Below are 16,513 nucleotides of genomic sequence, written 5' to 3'. Positions count from 1 at the left end.
AGTCTTCCTTCTTACTTTTGAGATAGGCTCTCACAGACTAGACAAACTCCCAGGCTTATCTCTATCCCGGCACTGAGCTATACTGACCTATACCTCCACACCCGGCTTTCTGCATCAGTGCTGGGATCCATACTCAGGTCCTCATGTTTACAAGGCAAGTACTTTATGAACTGAGCCATGTCCCTACTCCACTGGCTCAATCTTCTCTGCATTTGCAGAGAGCACTTTTCAGTTGCCTTCACAAATTAACAATTAGGGTGATTAATTCTTGAATACAATCTTTTCCCCTCAACTCTCTCAGCCTTACTCCATCCAACAACGTTGCAGTGAAGTTGCATCCTGATGTAAGGATGTTACTTCCTAAGTAACTCCCTACACATATTTGCTTCAGTAAGGCTGTTTTAGAGTGTTTTGTCCTTAAAACTTAAATTTTTCTTTCCACTAATTTCACCTGATGCAGAATAAGCCTACTGAATATACAAAAGCATCTGCTGTTTTTCTTTAAACTCAAAGATACTTTTCATTGTACCTCTGATGACTGTTTCCGTTTTGTTTTAGTAACTTCTCATGAACAAGCACTCATTAACTTCCCACATGGCCAATTTTCTTCCTCATGGATCCTAACAGAGTTTAAAATTCTGCAAATGCACCAGGCGGTGGTGCACACCTTTAATCCCAGCACTCGGGAGGCAGAGCTAGGCAGATCTCTGTGAGTTCAAGGCCAGTCTGGTCTACAGAACAAGTTCCAGGACAGGCACCAAAACTACACAGGGAAACCCTGTCTCGAAAAACAAAACAAAACAAACAAAAATCTGCAAATGCATTTAGTAGTATTATTTTCTTTCTCTTGGCATACTCATTTCACTTCATAATTCTGTCTCTCAATCAACTAGTTTTCAGCTTGGCCTATGGCCTTTTTCATCTTTAAAAAAAAAAAAGAAAAAGAAAAGATTTAATGGGCTGGAGAGATGGCTTAGTGGTTAAGAACACTGGCTGCTCTTCCAGGGGACCCAGGTTCAGTTCCCAGCACTCACAAGTCTCCTTGGGTAAACCATCCTGTTGATTCCGGATTCTGGTGTCTGTATCTAACTCTGACCTGGTTTCCACTCCAGGTGGTTGGAATGCTGCCCACTGCTCCAGGAGAAAGGCTGCAGCGTGAAGGCAGCAGCCTCCATAGTTCTGAGCATATGGAGTCCACATGTGTCCTATGGCCTCCCAGCCCAAGGGCTCCTGAATCTAATTGCTGTGCAGGAACAAATCCACCCCTGGCTGCCTGGAGTCATTTGTGATCCATCATCCAGCCTTTTTTCCCTACTTCCCAAATTAGCAGAACCCATATCAAAATTTACATTGTTTCTTGTAGCCCTGTACTAATTCTTAGGAAACACAGTGAATAAGTCGGGCCCTCATATTTCTTTACCCTGATCCCACCTATTATGATTCAGCTTTTCACCTTTTTTCCCCTCAATCAATTCTATCAGAAACTGCTGATTCAAGAGAAAGGGAGACAGGAAGGTAGGGGAATTCTAGTACCTATTCACATATTCCCTCCAAGTTGCCAATGATCATTTCTTCTGTGTTCTTCCATCTTCTCAATTCTCTTTCTTTTGGAGTGAGCTATTCTTTCTAAAAATATTTTGGATTAAATTCTCTTTCATGCTGTTGGGTTTTTCCACCCATCTGGATATCCTTGCTGTCTGTACACATTTAAAAGTGAGATGGAGTTAACTATGTGGCATCCTTCAGTGTTGTAGTCAAGTGTCTTCTCTCAGTAGATTTCCTTCTTGAGTTTGCATTTTGAGTGAGAAAGTACCTTACCTTTGGGGTTCATAAGCAAAGCCTAGCCACTGCCTTCCATCATGGTAAAAGGTCAAATAAAGAGCTGACAGGCTCAGAAGGCAAAAATAAAAATAAACAACTTTATTAGGGTTGTGGGTATATGCCCAGAAAGCCCCAATTTCCCTCCAGACAGGGAATTTAATTTTTATAGAGAAATGTTTGTCTAAAAATAAATATCTATCAGCTATGCCCTTACTAAAGAGGAAAAGGAACAAACAGAGGGAAGAATGTGGGGAACATTCTAGCACAATGGCTTCCAGATGGCCTTTTGAATCCAGTTTGTGTGTGACACAATTTCCACACTCACCACCCTTGCCCAAGCATAGCCTCGTAAGGGGCTGCCAAGAGCCTTTCCTGTTTCTTCTAAATCCCTATTCTCACACCCATCATGGTGGCACAAACTTGTCACCTTGTCCACTATGGAGGTGGAAGCAGGAGGATCAGTTCAAAGCCCATCTCGGCTACAAAGGAACTATCTCAAAAAAAAAAAAAAAAACCCTTCATTCTGTCCATCTGTTTGTATGTAATGTCTGTTCCTTCAAACAGCTTAGCTCTCCCTTCTGCAAAAGGGCCTTTCCTTGTATTTGTCTCTCTCCACTTAAAATCACAACATAACTGACAGATTCATCATATGCATCTGATAGGTGTGGTGGCACACATCTCTGAGTTCAAGTCTGTCCTACTCTGCCAAAAATGATGCCCTGTTTCAAAGAGCTGTCTAGTATACATATATATTGAGTTGATTGCCATTCAAGCTGATAAACACGGCCACCTCAAACAGTTACCGAATGTGATGGAACTAAACTGGTCAATTCCAGGTGTATGATACAGTACTGACCACAGCCGCCATCCACACATTAGACATACAGAACTTACTTATCTTGTGATGCACGGCCTCTTTACTTGCCCCACCCCCTGTCCTCGTCTTTTTCATTGTGAGCAGTTTCTAATTTTCCTGTCTGTCAGGATTTCAGAGTGAATGGGGGATGAAAGTTTGGTGTCCTACGTCCTCTACTGTGATCATGCTGGAGTCTCTCAGAAGTTAAGAATTTATCACAGCTCCTTTTACCAATGCACTGGTCTTCAGAGTAAACATCTTCCAGACAACACACTTCTACCTCTCATGCACCTGTTCATATACACTGAGAGACCACAAGAGTCCTGCTCTATCTAGAGGTACTTAAACTGAAACTCCATCTTTTCCTTTTGCATGTGGTGGAGGGTACAGGAATGTGCTCTCTCATCTGTCCATATGTGCTCTCAGGTCCAGTGCGCCTTCCTCTCTCATTCTCTGCCTTGTTTTTTATACTACTGTGGGAGGTGGATGGAAAGGGGTACCATGACCTGTCTGTAGAGGTCAGAGGACAACTCTTGAGGAATGCTTCTCACTTTCCACCTTGTGGAGGCAGGCTCTCTCTTGTTTCTGCATGTTAGCTGCTAGAGAATTTCTAGGCAATACCACTACCTCTGCCTCCCATCTCACCACAGCAGTGCTGGAAATAAAGATGCTTGCTGGCTACCACCTCAGCTTTCTTATATGGGTTCCAGAAACCAAACTCAGGTTTCTCAGGTTTATGCAGCAAGCCCTTTTACTCACTAAGCCATATTGCCAGCCCTCTCACCAACCCCTGCCTTTTTCTTTTTTCTTTTTTTTTTTAGTTTTTCAAGACAGGGTTTCTCTGTGTAGCTTCTCGGTGCCTTTCCTGGATCTTGTTCTGTAGACCAGGCTGGCCTCGAACTCACAGAGATCTGCCTGCCTCTGTCTCCTGAGTGCTGGGATTAAAGGCGTGTGCCACCACTGCCCGGCCGCCTTTTAACACAAGCTTTGACTGAAGCCAGAGTCTGCCTTTTCACTACACTGGCTAGACATCAAGTTCCCAAGGATCTCACCTGTCTCCACACCCATCCTGAACCATGGATGCATGTAGGTAAGTGGTTGCCACGTGGGGAGACTAGAGGCAAGGACAGGGTTTGTGAAGTGATACAAATGTTCAAAAATAAAAAAGTGGCCATAGTTACACAATTTAGTGAAGATACTAAAATCTGTTCAACTTCTTCAAAAATTGAGACAGCTGTCTCATGTAATCCAGACTAGCCTTGACCTCTCTGTAGTTTAAGGATGACCTTAAACTCCCAATCTTCTGACCTCTACCCCACCCCCACACCCCGATCCTGCCCCATACTAGGATTATAGGCCTTCACCACCACACCCAGTTTGTGTAGTACTAGGGATGGAATACAGGAATTCATTCATGCTATGCAAACGTTCTGCACCAACTGAGCCCTCAACTGCACACTTTAAAAGGGTAACATTTGCGAAGCAGTGGTGGCACAGCCTTTAATCCCAGCATTTAGGAGGCAGAGGTAGGCGGATCTCTGTTTTAGAGACCAGCCTGGTCTACAGAGTGAGTTCCAGGACAGCAAGGGCTGCACAGAGAAACACTGTCTCAAAAATCCAAAAACAAAGAAAGGGAGGAAGGAGCACTTATGGGTTGAGGATACAGTTCAGTGGTGGTGTGCCCAATACGTGCAAGGCCAGGCCCCAGTCAATCCTCACACTGGGTCCCCCACCAAATGTTACTGTTATGACGCGAATTTTAGTTCTTTAAAAAAAAAAAAAAATAGCTGGGCGGTGGTGGCGCACGCCTTTAATCCCAGCACTCGGGAGGCAGAGCCAGGCGGATCACTGTGAGTTCGAGGCCAGCCTGGGCTACAGTGAGACCCAGGAAAGGTGCAAAGCTACACAGAGAAACTCTGTCTCGAAAAACAAAAAAAAAAAAAAAAAAAAAAAAAAAAAAAAAAAAAAAAAAAAGAAAAAAACTGTAGTAAGATCTAAAACTCTAACAGATCTATTAAAAAAACAAATCATTAAGAAAAGTAAGCTACTAGACCATTCTAAATTAAAAAAAAAAAAGGTAGGAAGCACTAATGGGGAAAGAAGTGGGGAAGACATGAAGGAAGTGTCTCAGTTATGAAAACACATCTTTCAGTGAGAGGCAGAAAATTAACTAGTGAGGACCAAGGAGACAGGACTCTTCTTACTGTAAAATAGGGAAGGATACTTCAAAATTATGCCCAAGATGGCACAGACCCAGCAACACTCTACAAAGTAGACTCTTTTCCCTTCAATTTGCCCAACATTGCTAGCTAGTCCTTTACATCCACGAAAGCTCCAGTAGCTTGTTTTTCTGTAAAGTCTATATAACCTTTAGATAGTGAACATTTCTGTGCTAATAGGTATATATTACTAATGCCCCAACCATAGAAATGTACATCTAAAAATAGTGTGCGAGGGTTTTCAAGGAAACCTGCCTATAAAATCAAATCTAAGAAGAATAACTAAGAAGGCTCCACAGACTGCATGATTTCTTCACAGGCAAAACTGGTCTCAAATAGCTCCCAAACAGGATGTCTGGCTACAATTAGAAGAAATATGAGAAATGTGACGCCCACACACACACACAAAAGAAAAACAAAATATCTGAGATGCACAAGTGTGTGAAAACCACTAGCCTTACAGTCAGTCCACTAATCACAAAAACTATTTTAAAAGATGAAACTCACCTTCAGTTACAGGGTAATAATATATAGTTGGTCCTTAAAAGATGCCAAGATGCAACAGCTTTCTAGTAAGTAGACTGAAATAGATGCAAATTAAATTTTTGATTGAACTGCTGATTTGGAACTTAATGGCTTAAATGCATACATAGAAGCATTCCAGGAAAAAATACAGAACCTGGCTTTCTTTAATGGAGTAATACTGTCTCTACCCCACCTTAAGCAAAAACAGTATTTTGAAGAATTCTCACTCTGTTTTGCATGAGGAACGGGTTAGGCCCTCTGGGTTCTCACACGTTACTATTTTCTGCCTCCCACTGAAAATGTGTCAGCCTCACGTACACTCTCTGGTTACATGGTGTGTGCATAATATTAAAAGGGAAAAAAACTAAAACGCCTACTAGACTAGTCACAAACAGAATTAATACTTCAGAATGGAATTTAAACCAGTCATCTGAACAAGAGACTCCTGGATCCTGTTGCTATTTCTTGAATGCTTTTATAGGGTGTCATTTCTTTCCCACCCTGCCCTTTTCCTTTATTGAATTTTCATACAATGAGTTTGCTATGACCATCACCGGATGTAAGAACAACAACAAAAAGTTACAGCTGGATCCTGTATTGGCTTCAGCTGCAACTAAAGCTAATTTCTTTTTAAAGCCTTCAAGAAAGCACTGAGGGAGGGAGGGAGGGAAAAAAGAAAGACTCATTCCCAAGAGAGTTTGCTCTATATCCAAGGATGCAACAGCAAAGCATCTTTTTTTTTGTTATGTAACTACAGTTTGTCTAAATTCTCCAATCCTAAAGTTCATTTCATTATAAAACCCTGGCCAAATATTCAAATAAAATCTTTACTATGTTAAGCCAGACAACTAATCACCTCCATATGGGTGTGGGTCTAAAAAACTATTGTGCATGCTGGTTCCCAATTCACCCACACACAGTTCATCAACATCTGAGCCTTTTAGTCACTTCTTTTGGTTACCAACTTAGGCCACACTTACCAAAAAACACAAGAAATGAGTACAACTTTGACCTTGAATTAAGAAGATGACTTTAAGGTATTCATAATGAAAGTAGCATTAAAGAAGAAACTAACGCACACCTCTCTCTTGCTCATATGCATAATCTAGTCTACAGTTTGCAAAGAATATTAGACACTAAGATTATATTCATCAAAAAAAAGAGACTAACAATATGATGTAAATCTTAATTAGAGGCTAAATATGTAAGAAAAATGGTGAGGCTGGACAGATGGCACAGCAGTTAAAAGCATTAGCTCACTCTTCCAGAGGACCAAGGTTAGAGTCCTAGCACCCACATGGCAACTCACAACTTTCTGTAACGCCAGTCCCAGGAGATCTGACATCCTTTTCTGGCCTTCATGGATATCCGGTATACAGGTGGTATCCAGGCACACGTGGTATAGATGTGGTATCCGGCACAACACCCATACACATAAAATAAATAATGTTTAAAAAGAAAAATAGTTTGAAAAGACTCCTTGAGAATAATCAGGGAAAACTGAATTTGCACTATATGCAAAATACTATGGAATTGCTGTGTGTGTGTGTGTGTGTGTGTGTGTGTGTATGTGTGTGTGTGTGTGTTTAAAACAAGGTCTGGTGCTCGCTTCGGCAGCACATATACTAAAATTGGAACGATACAGAGAAGATTAGCATGGCCCCTGCTCAAGGATGACACGCAAATTCGTGAAAAAAAAAAAAAAAAAAAAAAAAAAAAAAAAAACAAGGTCTGACTGCCAGGCTAGTCTAAAACTCACTAGAGTAGCACAGGCAACATCCTGCTTCAGCCTCCCAAGAGCTGAGACCCACTGTCCAACAGGAACTGCTGTTACTCTTTAAGTGGAAGACTGTCCACAGCAAACCAAACACTAAAGGATTTAAGGAGAAAATGTAATGACACTTGTAACCAACTTTCAAATAGATCCTACACAAACACACACCATTTAAATTATATGAAGAGGCAGAAAATGAACAAAATGTTAGCAATTCATTAATGTAAAAAGACAGAGGGTTTCCAGTTATTAGGATGAAGAAAACATACAAATGAAATTTGAATTGCTGACTCTGAACTTAGCTGTCCAATGGTAAATGTATAGAAGTATTTATTGTACCATTCTTTGAAAAAAAAACGTTATATATTTGAATACTTTCAAAATACCAAGTTTGGAGAGAAAAATTACATTAATTGCCTTGCCAATCACAAGTTTTTCCTGCACCCCAAAAACAGAAGCTCACTCTGCTGGCTCTGTGAATTGGGGCAGGCAAGGGGCTCAATACACTGAGGGCTAGTAGATATGAGTGCCTACTATCTGACAATTTCACTTATATTTTTAAACATTTATTTCACAAATGAGAAGTTTGAAGCTCAGAGAGCATAACTTACACAAATCAGGAAACTAGAAACAATATACATGTCAATGCCAAGTTTAACAACTGGGTTCAAAATGTCTCTCTATGTATCTAAGCACAAAGACTCAGAACAAACTCTCAGCCTAGACAGTTGACTCTTCTGCCATGAAGGAGGAATTATTCTCAATGACTAACCTAGAATACAGGAAACAGGCAAAAACACTGTTAAGTTACAGACAACAAGAGGTGGTAGGTGCCTGTCCAGACCCTATTTAGGAAAAAATGGTTGCATGGCTATCTCCAGCAACATGACACCTATCATGTCAGCCAAAATGAGGGCTGGTAATGGAAAAGGCTGCCTACCAAGTGCTGTGGCAATCCTACAGTTCCAAAATCCAGTTAATGTATGGAAGAAACTATTTCCACATGGAGATAAGAAAGAGGCATGTTTGGAACATTAGGAACTAAGAACATCAGGTTCAATTCTCGTAAAGTAAAGGCTACTCTCTCTAGCTTACATGTGGGATAATGCTCAGGTGGTCAGCAGTGCAGCCCAGGCAGGTCAGCCTTCTTCCCTTTAATCAGTGCCACCAACAACTTTACCACTCTTTCATTAAGGAAAAGGCCCACCTGTAAAAATCTGTTCTTGAAATCTCCAGTCACTAATCCAGCCAGCTATGGTTCTTGAGCAGTAACCAGCCACACCAAATTCCTGAGACTGGAGAGCTCCTCTAAGAAACGTTCTGCTAAAGCAGCGGCCCCAAGAGCAAACTTGTGAATTCTCAACTCCTGGGCAGCCAGCACCAAGCTTCACTGTGGTGGTGCTGAGGACAGAGCCCAGAGCTTCACATCACTGAGCTTCATCCCTAGCCAGACTAAATTTTTTCTACCCTATCAGAAACCTTGGCTGGGTGGCAGTGGTGGTGCACGCCTTTAATCCCAGCACTCAGGAGGCAGAGGCAAGCAGATCTCTGTGAATTAGAGGCCAGCCTGATCTACAGAATGAGTCTCAGGACAGCCAAGGCTACAAAACAAAACCCTGTCTTGAAAAACCAGAACCAAACACAAAAACAAATACTTTATAGGTAAATTGGGAAAGTTAAATAAAAGTTTTGATGTGGAATTCATGAAAACAATTCTAAAATAGATGGCCTCCACCCCTCTTCAAATGCAAGACCAAAATAACCCATAATAATTGACAAGAAGACAAGCAAGTCCAATTGTCCTTTACTGTGAAGGAGAGAGGTAGAGGCAATGTGAAGGTTAACAGAAACTTAAAATCTAAAAACTAAATGTCAAAGCATTAATAGCGGCAGAATCCCAGGGGAAACAGCTTATGTTCTTTCCAGATTTAAAAAGAAAAATTAGTCATGTTCTGCATGTCCAGCCACATTATAAGGCATTTTATGAAACAGAACTACTACCCCAACAGCTAACTGAGGGTGGGACACATATGTCCTCCTCTAATGCTGTCACCGGGAGTGAAGGCCATGGGACAAGGTCTGGGGAACAAGAGGCAGAGTATGCAAAGACCAGTCTGAAGTGAAGACTAGCATAGAGCCTAGCCCCTATTTTAGATGAAAAAAAAAAAAAGGTTCAGCCAGGGCGATAGGGCAAGAGTCAGTCTCTAAAAAAGAAGAAAGCTAAGCTTTAAAATTATGCTCCTTTGGGAATCACAGATAGCCTATGATTCCTGAAAAAGTGCAGTGTTGTAGAAGTTTGTCCCCTACGAAGATTTTCTTTCTATATGGCAGTGAAAGGCATCATTTTCTTCTCAAAGCTTTCATGCTCAGAAATGCAGTCACGTATTGAATTAAAGTCTGCAATCACTCAACCTCCCACATTTGGGATCTACAGCCTTGTCACATGAACAGGCCAAACATTTAAAAGATGCTAAAATCCTCTATTTTCCCATACTCTAACACAAACAAAAATGAATTCATTTGTCTGATCTTTTCTCAACTCAAAAAAATTTTAATCTAATTAGTGAAACTTGGCAAAGGGCATTCTTGATCATTTTCTTTTATTTCCTCTCTACTGAGAACTACAAGGGAGTCCTGTCTTCTAATAGAATGTTAAGTTGCCAATGCCTGCACCACTTTTACTTACTGTGCTTAAAAAAATATTTATGCTGAAAGAATTATAATCATAAAAGTCTGCCAAATTCAACTATAAAAATATCCTAAGCATATGAAAATATAATTTTGTTTACACATTTTATGCAGAAGAACAAAGTGTTAATCTCAAAAAGAAAATATAACCTACCTCAGGATTTTTTGTTAGTTTTTCAAGACAGGTTCCTCTGTGTAATAGCTTTGGCTGGAACTCACTCTGTAGACCAGGCTGGCCTCGAACTCACAGAGATCCACCTGCCTCTGCCTCCTGAGTGCTGGGATTAAAAGCATGCGCTACCACTGCCCTGCCCTACCTCAATTCTTAAAAAGACAAATATATATGGTTAATGAATACTTACAAGAAAGGAAAATGCTTCTCTCTGTGTAATCTACAGCAATGTGATCCTTCCTGAGCGAGAGAAAAGGAAATGTGCTTGCTTCCCCACAGCCTCAGGCCAGTAGCCTCTGGCTCTAAATGACAACACCTCTTCCTGGCCATTCTAATAAGAAGGGTTTTATTGCCTGATATGACAGGAAGTATAGAGACAGTGATGCTACAAGGGGGATTAACTCAGCAAAACCCATCATCCGGAAGTGTGTGGGCTTAGAACTCAATGGGCTAGCCATCAAGGCTCAATAAAGTCCAATGTAAGGAAAAGAATCATATCCTCTGGATATTTAAGATGGGAAAACTCCTCCAAGAAACCACCCTACGAGGGGCCCTCATGCTGGCCCTCCTCCGGGACTGGTGATAGGAAAGTGGGATTGCCCAGACTGGGTGACCGGGACCCTGTCCCGATGGGGAGGTATCTTCTGTACATGGTTCTGTGCACAAGGAAGAAAACAGGGTGGACTTGTGATAGGGGATCAAACACAACAATGATCACAAACCACACAGAACAGGGAACAGAGGAATGAACAGGTAGACCAATCCTTCCTTCTCTCATGCTCTCCTCCCCACCAAATACCTAGGTCCCATTTTTATGGTTTCAAACCACAAAGCATTACTTAAGTACTACTTTATAAAAAAGAAAAAATTATTTAGCTCCATAAGCCACCCTATTATTTAAATCAATTTTAGAAACAGCTAAACCATTACTGCTTTAATGAACTCTCATATTATCAAATTGTGGTTTTTAAAGAACCTCCAGAATGTGAAAATAATAAATGCAACCCAGATGTTCACAAAAAAAAGAAAGAAAGAAAACAAGATTGTTTTTACTTCATAGCAACCAAATAGGTCAACCCATTTCCTCCTTCTGAGAATCCTCGGGGGACCACAAGCGCCACTCCAAGAGCATGTGTTTCATATGCATCTGTCCACAGAAATAGGAAATGCCACTGTCCAAAGTAAACGGAGAATATTATATGTTCCCATGTAAGTGAATTAGAAACTGCATAAGTCTGTTTTCTCCATGTTGCCAAACATCTGGATGAAAACAGGGGAGGGGTAATCAGTGATTACCTTTCAGTCATCATCAAAATGCTTAGTTTTATAGTAAATTGCTGGTTTTCTTTATCAATTACAGAAATAAGTTTGTTAAAGGAAGGGAGAGAGGAGCCTAGCCACTGACGACAGCCCTACTGAGAGCTTACAGCAGGGGCCTGACCATCCCCTACTGAGTAGTGCTCCTGGTGACTTACTAGAACTGAGACAGCAGAGAAAGTCAATTTTCTCTGTGAAAGTAAATTACAGAATCATCTTAGCCAACTGGGTTGACTTGAGTGAGTCTCTCCTAATATTTACATAGGACTGAAAGACATTTATCTGAAATAAATAGCTTACTGGACTGTCTCTAGGCAGAGTATACAACAGTTCTGAATCCCAGAGTCTATCCTATCACATCATTTGAGAGCCAGACATCAACTTTAAAGGCAGTTAATTTCAAAAGTCAGATGGAGACAAGAACCATTTTCCAGCCTTACTTAAATCATTTACTGTTTTCCCAAAAGGTCAAGATATTTTATGTATCTTCAGCAGATTTTAGGATAAGTTGATAAAATCTAAGGATGGTGGTGGCGGTGGCAGGGCAGGGGAGACACGGACATGGACATGGGACGTCCGACAAGACAATTCACTTTAAAGAGCTGGAGAGATGATGGCACAGCAGTTAAGTACACTTACTGCTCTTGCAAAGGACCAGAGTTCAGTTCCTAATACCTATCAATGGCTCACAGTTGCCTTTTGACTCTAGCTCCTGGATAGCTAACACCCTCTTTTGGCTTATGCCAAATACACACACACACACACACACACACACACACACACACACACACACACAAAATTTGTTTGTTTTTGTTTTTTTGTTTTTGAAGACAGGGTTTCTCTGTTTAGTCCTGGAACTTGCTCTATAGACCAGGCTGGTCTAGAACTCAGAGGTCCATTTGTGTCTGCCTCCAGAGTGCTGGGGTTAAAGGTGTTAATTAAAAAAAGAAAATCTCTAACAAATGTGGTGATGCGTGCCTTTAATCCCAGCATTCCGGAAACAGAGACAGGAGTCTGAGGCCAGCCTGGTCTACATAGCAAACTCCAGGAAAACAAGATTACACAGTGAGAGTCTCTAAAAAGCACTTGGGGTAGGAGGGGGAGGCACTTTAAAATTTATAATTGTCCTGTTTAGAAACTGAAAAACCCACATCCATTAATTTCTTTAAACTCATCTACACACACACACACACACACACACACACACACACACACACACACACAGAATTTTAAATATTGAAAAGCACAGAAACTAGTCTCAGATTCACACATTACAACACAGAAGACAAGTCTAATTACATGTAATCAGAGTTCCAGGAGAAGGAATCAATGAAGAGACAATGACCATGAATTTTGCACATCTCATGTAAGATCAAGTCTTGGCATGGTCCTTCCAAGAAGAAAAAAAACGACAGCAACTAATCCCAGGCAGGACAGATTAGAGAAAAACTACCTCTGGGCCCAACACAGCTAACAAGTGAAGAAGATGGCCAAAGGTGAGGTGGGGAGAGAGACATTCTAGCCTCAAAGGAGCAGTAAGACTCAGCTGGTTCCTCCACAGAGGCACTGCACCAGCCCATGGCAGTGGATGAAAGGTCCCTTCCAACATCTTGGGAATGAACTTGGTAACCTACAACTGTACACTCGGTAAAAATAATAATAATAATAATAATAATAATAATAATAGAGCCTTTGAAAGAGGAGAAGGCAAAGACATTTTTGACAAAACACACATGCTGTGGGATGTTCTGTATGTTAAATGTGTTGCTCTGATTGGTTAGTAAATAAAATACTGATTGGCCAATAGCCAGGCAAGAAGTATAGGCACGACAAGGAGAGAGGAGAATTCTGAGAAGTGAAAGTCTGGGTCAGAGGGAAGCTGCCAGCTGCCGCCATGAAAAGCGAGATGTAAGGTACCAGTAAGCCACGTGGTACTATAGACTAATAGATATGGGTTAATTTAAGATATAAGAACTAGATAAGAAGAAGCCTGCTACACCCATACAGTTTGTAAGCAATATAAGTCTCTGTGTTTACTTGGTTGGGTTTGAGCAGCTGCGGGACTGGCGGGTGAGAGAGATTTGTCCTGACCCTGGGCCAAGGAGGCCCAGGAAAACGCTAGCTAGCTACACACACATAGGACCTCTCTCTTCTGCTCTCTAAGCCTACTCACAATAAGCTAAACACCCAAAGTCATCTTCAACTCTGAGGTTCCTGCACTAACCCCAAGCTGTCAGTGTATCTGTCTGAGCCTCCAAAACACGACTACTAGAAAAGCAACAAGAGTTACAGCTATGGGCTGGAGAGACGGCTCAGAGGTTGGGAGCACCAGCTGCTCTTCCAGAGGTCCAGAGTTCAATTCCAGCACTCACACAGAGGCTCATAACCATCTATAATGGGACCCAACTCCCTCTTCTGGTGTGTAGACATACATCCAGACAAAACACCCATTTACTTGAAAAGAATAAAAAAGGTACAACAAAGCATCTTACTCCTGAGACAGGTAGACATTTAACAGCCGAAACACGAATGTGGATCAAAATGCTGAGGCTGCTGGGAATCAGAGTAGCACTCACCAGCTCCTAATGAGAAGACAATCTGTTGGAATCTAGGAAAACTGAAAGCAGGCCTATAAGCGGTGACAGCCACGCCAACAACAGACCCAGGAAGCCTGACACGTTTATGGAGAGACAAGCCTGCAGAGCTCATCTCAGTATTGTCTGTAACCACACCAGTGGAGAATCAACACGTCAGAGGTCAGCACAGGACAAAGACAGAGTGAGGGAAGTTAAAGGAAACAAGAGCTATGAGTCTATATACCATTATGTGGGTCATCTTACATATTTACATACTAGCTGCCAAACACCCATACAGTTGACACCAGTTTATCATTAAAAAGGAGAGACTTACATAAATACACACCAATGTCTAAGCATGAAAAACACACCACAGGGCCCCACAGCAAATTTTAACCACTGTTTCTAACCCACAGAAAAAGATAGAGAATAGGACCAGAGCTTGCTACATACTGTAACCACAACTGACTTGAAAGTATTTACTGAGAACTAGGAGAGGGTTCAGCGCTGAAGTGCCTGTTGCAGAAGAGTGAACACCTCCAGTTCAGCTGCCAGGCACCCATATAAAAGCTGGGCATGCTCCTGTACATCTGCAGGCCTAGTGCTGGGAAGTTGGAGGCAGGCAAATTGCAGGAGCTCCACAGTCAACCGGTGAGCCCTGTGTTCAGTGAGCAATTTTCTCAAAAGATTATGTGAGGGGCTGAAGAGGTAGCTCAGCAGTTAAAAGCACTGGCTGCTCTTCCAGAAGACCTGGGTTCAAATCCCAGCACTCACATGGCTCACAACCCTCTGTAACTCCAATCCCAGGTGAAATTGTGCCCCCTTCTGGCCTCTGTGGGCACCGCATGTATATGGTACACAGATAAACATTCAAACACAAACATAAAATAAAAATAAATTTTTAACAGATAAGGTGGAGAGCCCTCATATAGTTCTATCTTTTTTTAAATGTGCATGTGTCTGTTTATGTGTATGAGTGAAAAACATCTGACATCAACTTTTGGCCTCTACACAGACATGCATACAGACACACAGACCATACCAAAATAATTTTTATCAAGGACCTGATGTGCACAGACACACAGAGCTGTATTTTAGATCTTAAAGGCATAGCAACAGATAATATCTCTGCATTCATACAACTTTTTTTTTTTTGAGACTGGATCTCACTATGTAGCCCTGTCTTCAAACTGACAGCAATCTTTCTGCCTGAAACTCCCAAGGGCTCAGATTAAAGGCATAGGCTACCATGCCCAGCTAGAACTTACATATGAGAGAAGAAGCGGACAATAAACAAATACACAGTGGCAAGGGGCTGCTAGGTGCTAAAAGAAATGGAACTGGAAAAAGGAAGCTGAGAAAGGGAAAGAGGACATCGGGGTGCTGTTTCGAACAGGCTGTCTGAGGGGGGCCTCAGGGTAAGGAGACAGTGCAATCACAAAATCCTGAATGAAACCAGGAAGGCAGCCAGGGTATAAGGCCTTGGGGCAGCTCGGGCAAAGGTCCTGAGGCAGGGGTGTACCTAGCACAGAGATCAGTGAGTGAAATGGGAAGATGATGGCTGGGCTGCTAAGAGCACTGGCTGCTCTTGCAGAAGACCCGAGTTCAGTTCCCAGAACCATGTCAAGAGGCTCACAACCACCTAAAACTCCACGTCCGAAGACTCTAACACTCTTTTCTGGCCTCTACAGACACATATACACATAAGTTAAAAACAAAACAAAAAAAAAAACAAAAACAAACTTTTTTTAAAAAAGGCAATGAACCATACAAGGGCCAGATGTGGTGGCAAATGCCTTTAACCCCAGCATTTGGGAGGTAGCAGAAGGGTCTCTGTTCCAAGACAGCCAGGCTGCCAGGCATATACAGTAAGAACTTGCCAAAAAAAAAAAAAAAAAAAAAAAAAACCTACAAAGGGATCAAGGAGAACAAATGGATTTTTTTAATGTAGCATATATCAAAGTATATAAATTGTGTGTGTGTGTGTGTGTGTGTGTGTGTGTGTGTATTTGGTATATACTAAAGAATTGTTATGAGTGAGGGAGGAGGAAGATTTCTGACAGAACTGCATGTGGCCCACAAAGCCTACAGAGCATCCTTTCTGAACCTGAACCTTTGACAGACACAGCTTGTAGCCCTCTGGGGGATGTGGGCCATGGCAAGGTCTGAGGGCAGGAGTCCCATTAAGACGAGGGCGGGACAGACTGTGACTAGTGGAACACACTCTGGCTGTACTGTAAACAAGGATGAGGAGGAACGGGGTGGGGGAGGGCGTTAGAAGGCGAAGGCAGAGAAGTGAAAGATAGCACCTTAAGTTGGGCTGGAGCAACCACGAGAATGACACTGCTGTAAACTGAGATAGAGGACAAGCCTCTGCTACAGACTGAGATGGAAGGACTTATTTGCAATAATACCTAAAATCATACCGCACAGTCAACAGCTAGTATACTAATTCTGAGCAATGGGACACTATGCATAGTGCTTACTAGTTTGTCTGTTTTGAGTCAGAGTCTCCCTATGTGGACCAAGCTGGCTGGAACTCCCAAAGGTCTGCCTGCCACTGCT

The 16,513-nt window shown here is 41.9% G+C and overlaps 1 protein-coding gene and 1 non-coding gene across 3 annotated transcripts in view; one reads left to right on the top strand and one right to left on the bottom strand.

Annotated features, from left to right (window-relative positions):
* The window catches only part of Cyth3 (cytohesin 3), a 92,819-nt gene that overhangs the window by 69,685 nt on the left and 6,621 nt on the right, over positions 1–16,513 (bottom strand). The gene's annotated exons all lie outside the window — the stretch shown is intronic.
* Positions 7,023–7,129, top strand: LOC114707586. Its single transcript, XR_003736673.1, has one exon. It is a non-coding gene; the product is annotated as a U6 spliceosomal RNA (small nuclear RNA).

The sequence above is a fragment of the Peromyscus leucopus genome, chromosome 23 (genome assembly GCF_004664715.2).
Source record: "Peromyscus leucopus breed LL Stock chromosome 23, UCI_PerLeu_2.1, whole genome shotgun sequence".
NCBI classification, from domain to species: Eukaryota; Metazoa; Chordata; class Mammalia; order Rodentia; family Cricetidae; genus Peromyscus; species Peromyscus leucopus.
This window is presented reverse-complemented; position numbering and strand designations above follow the sequence as displayed.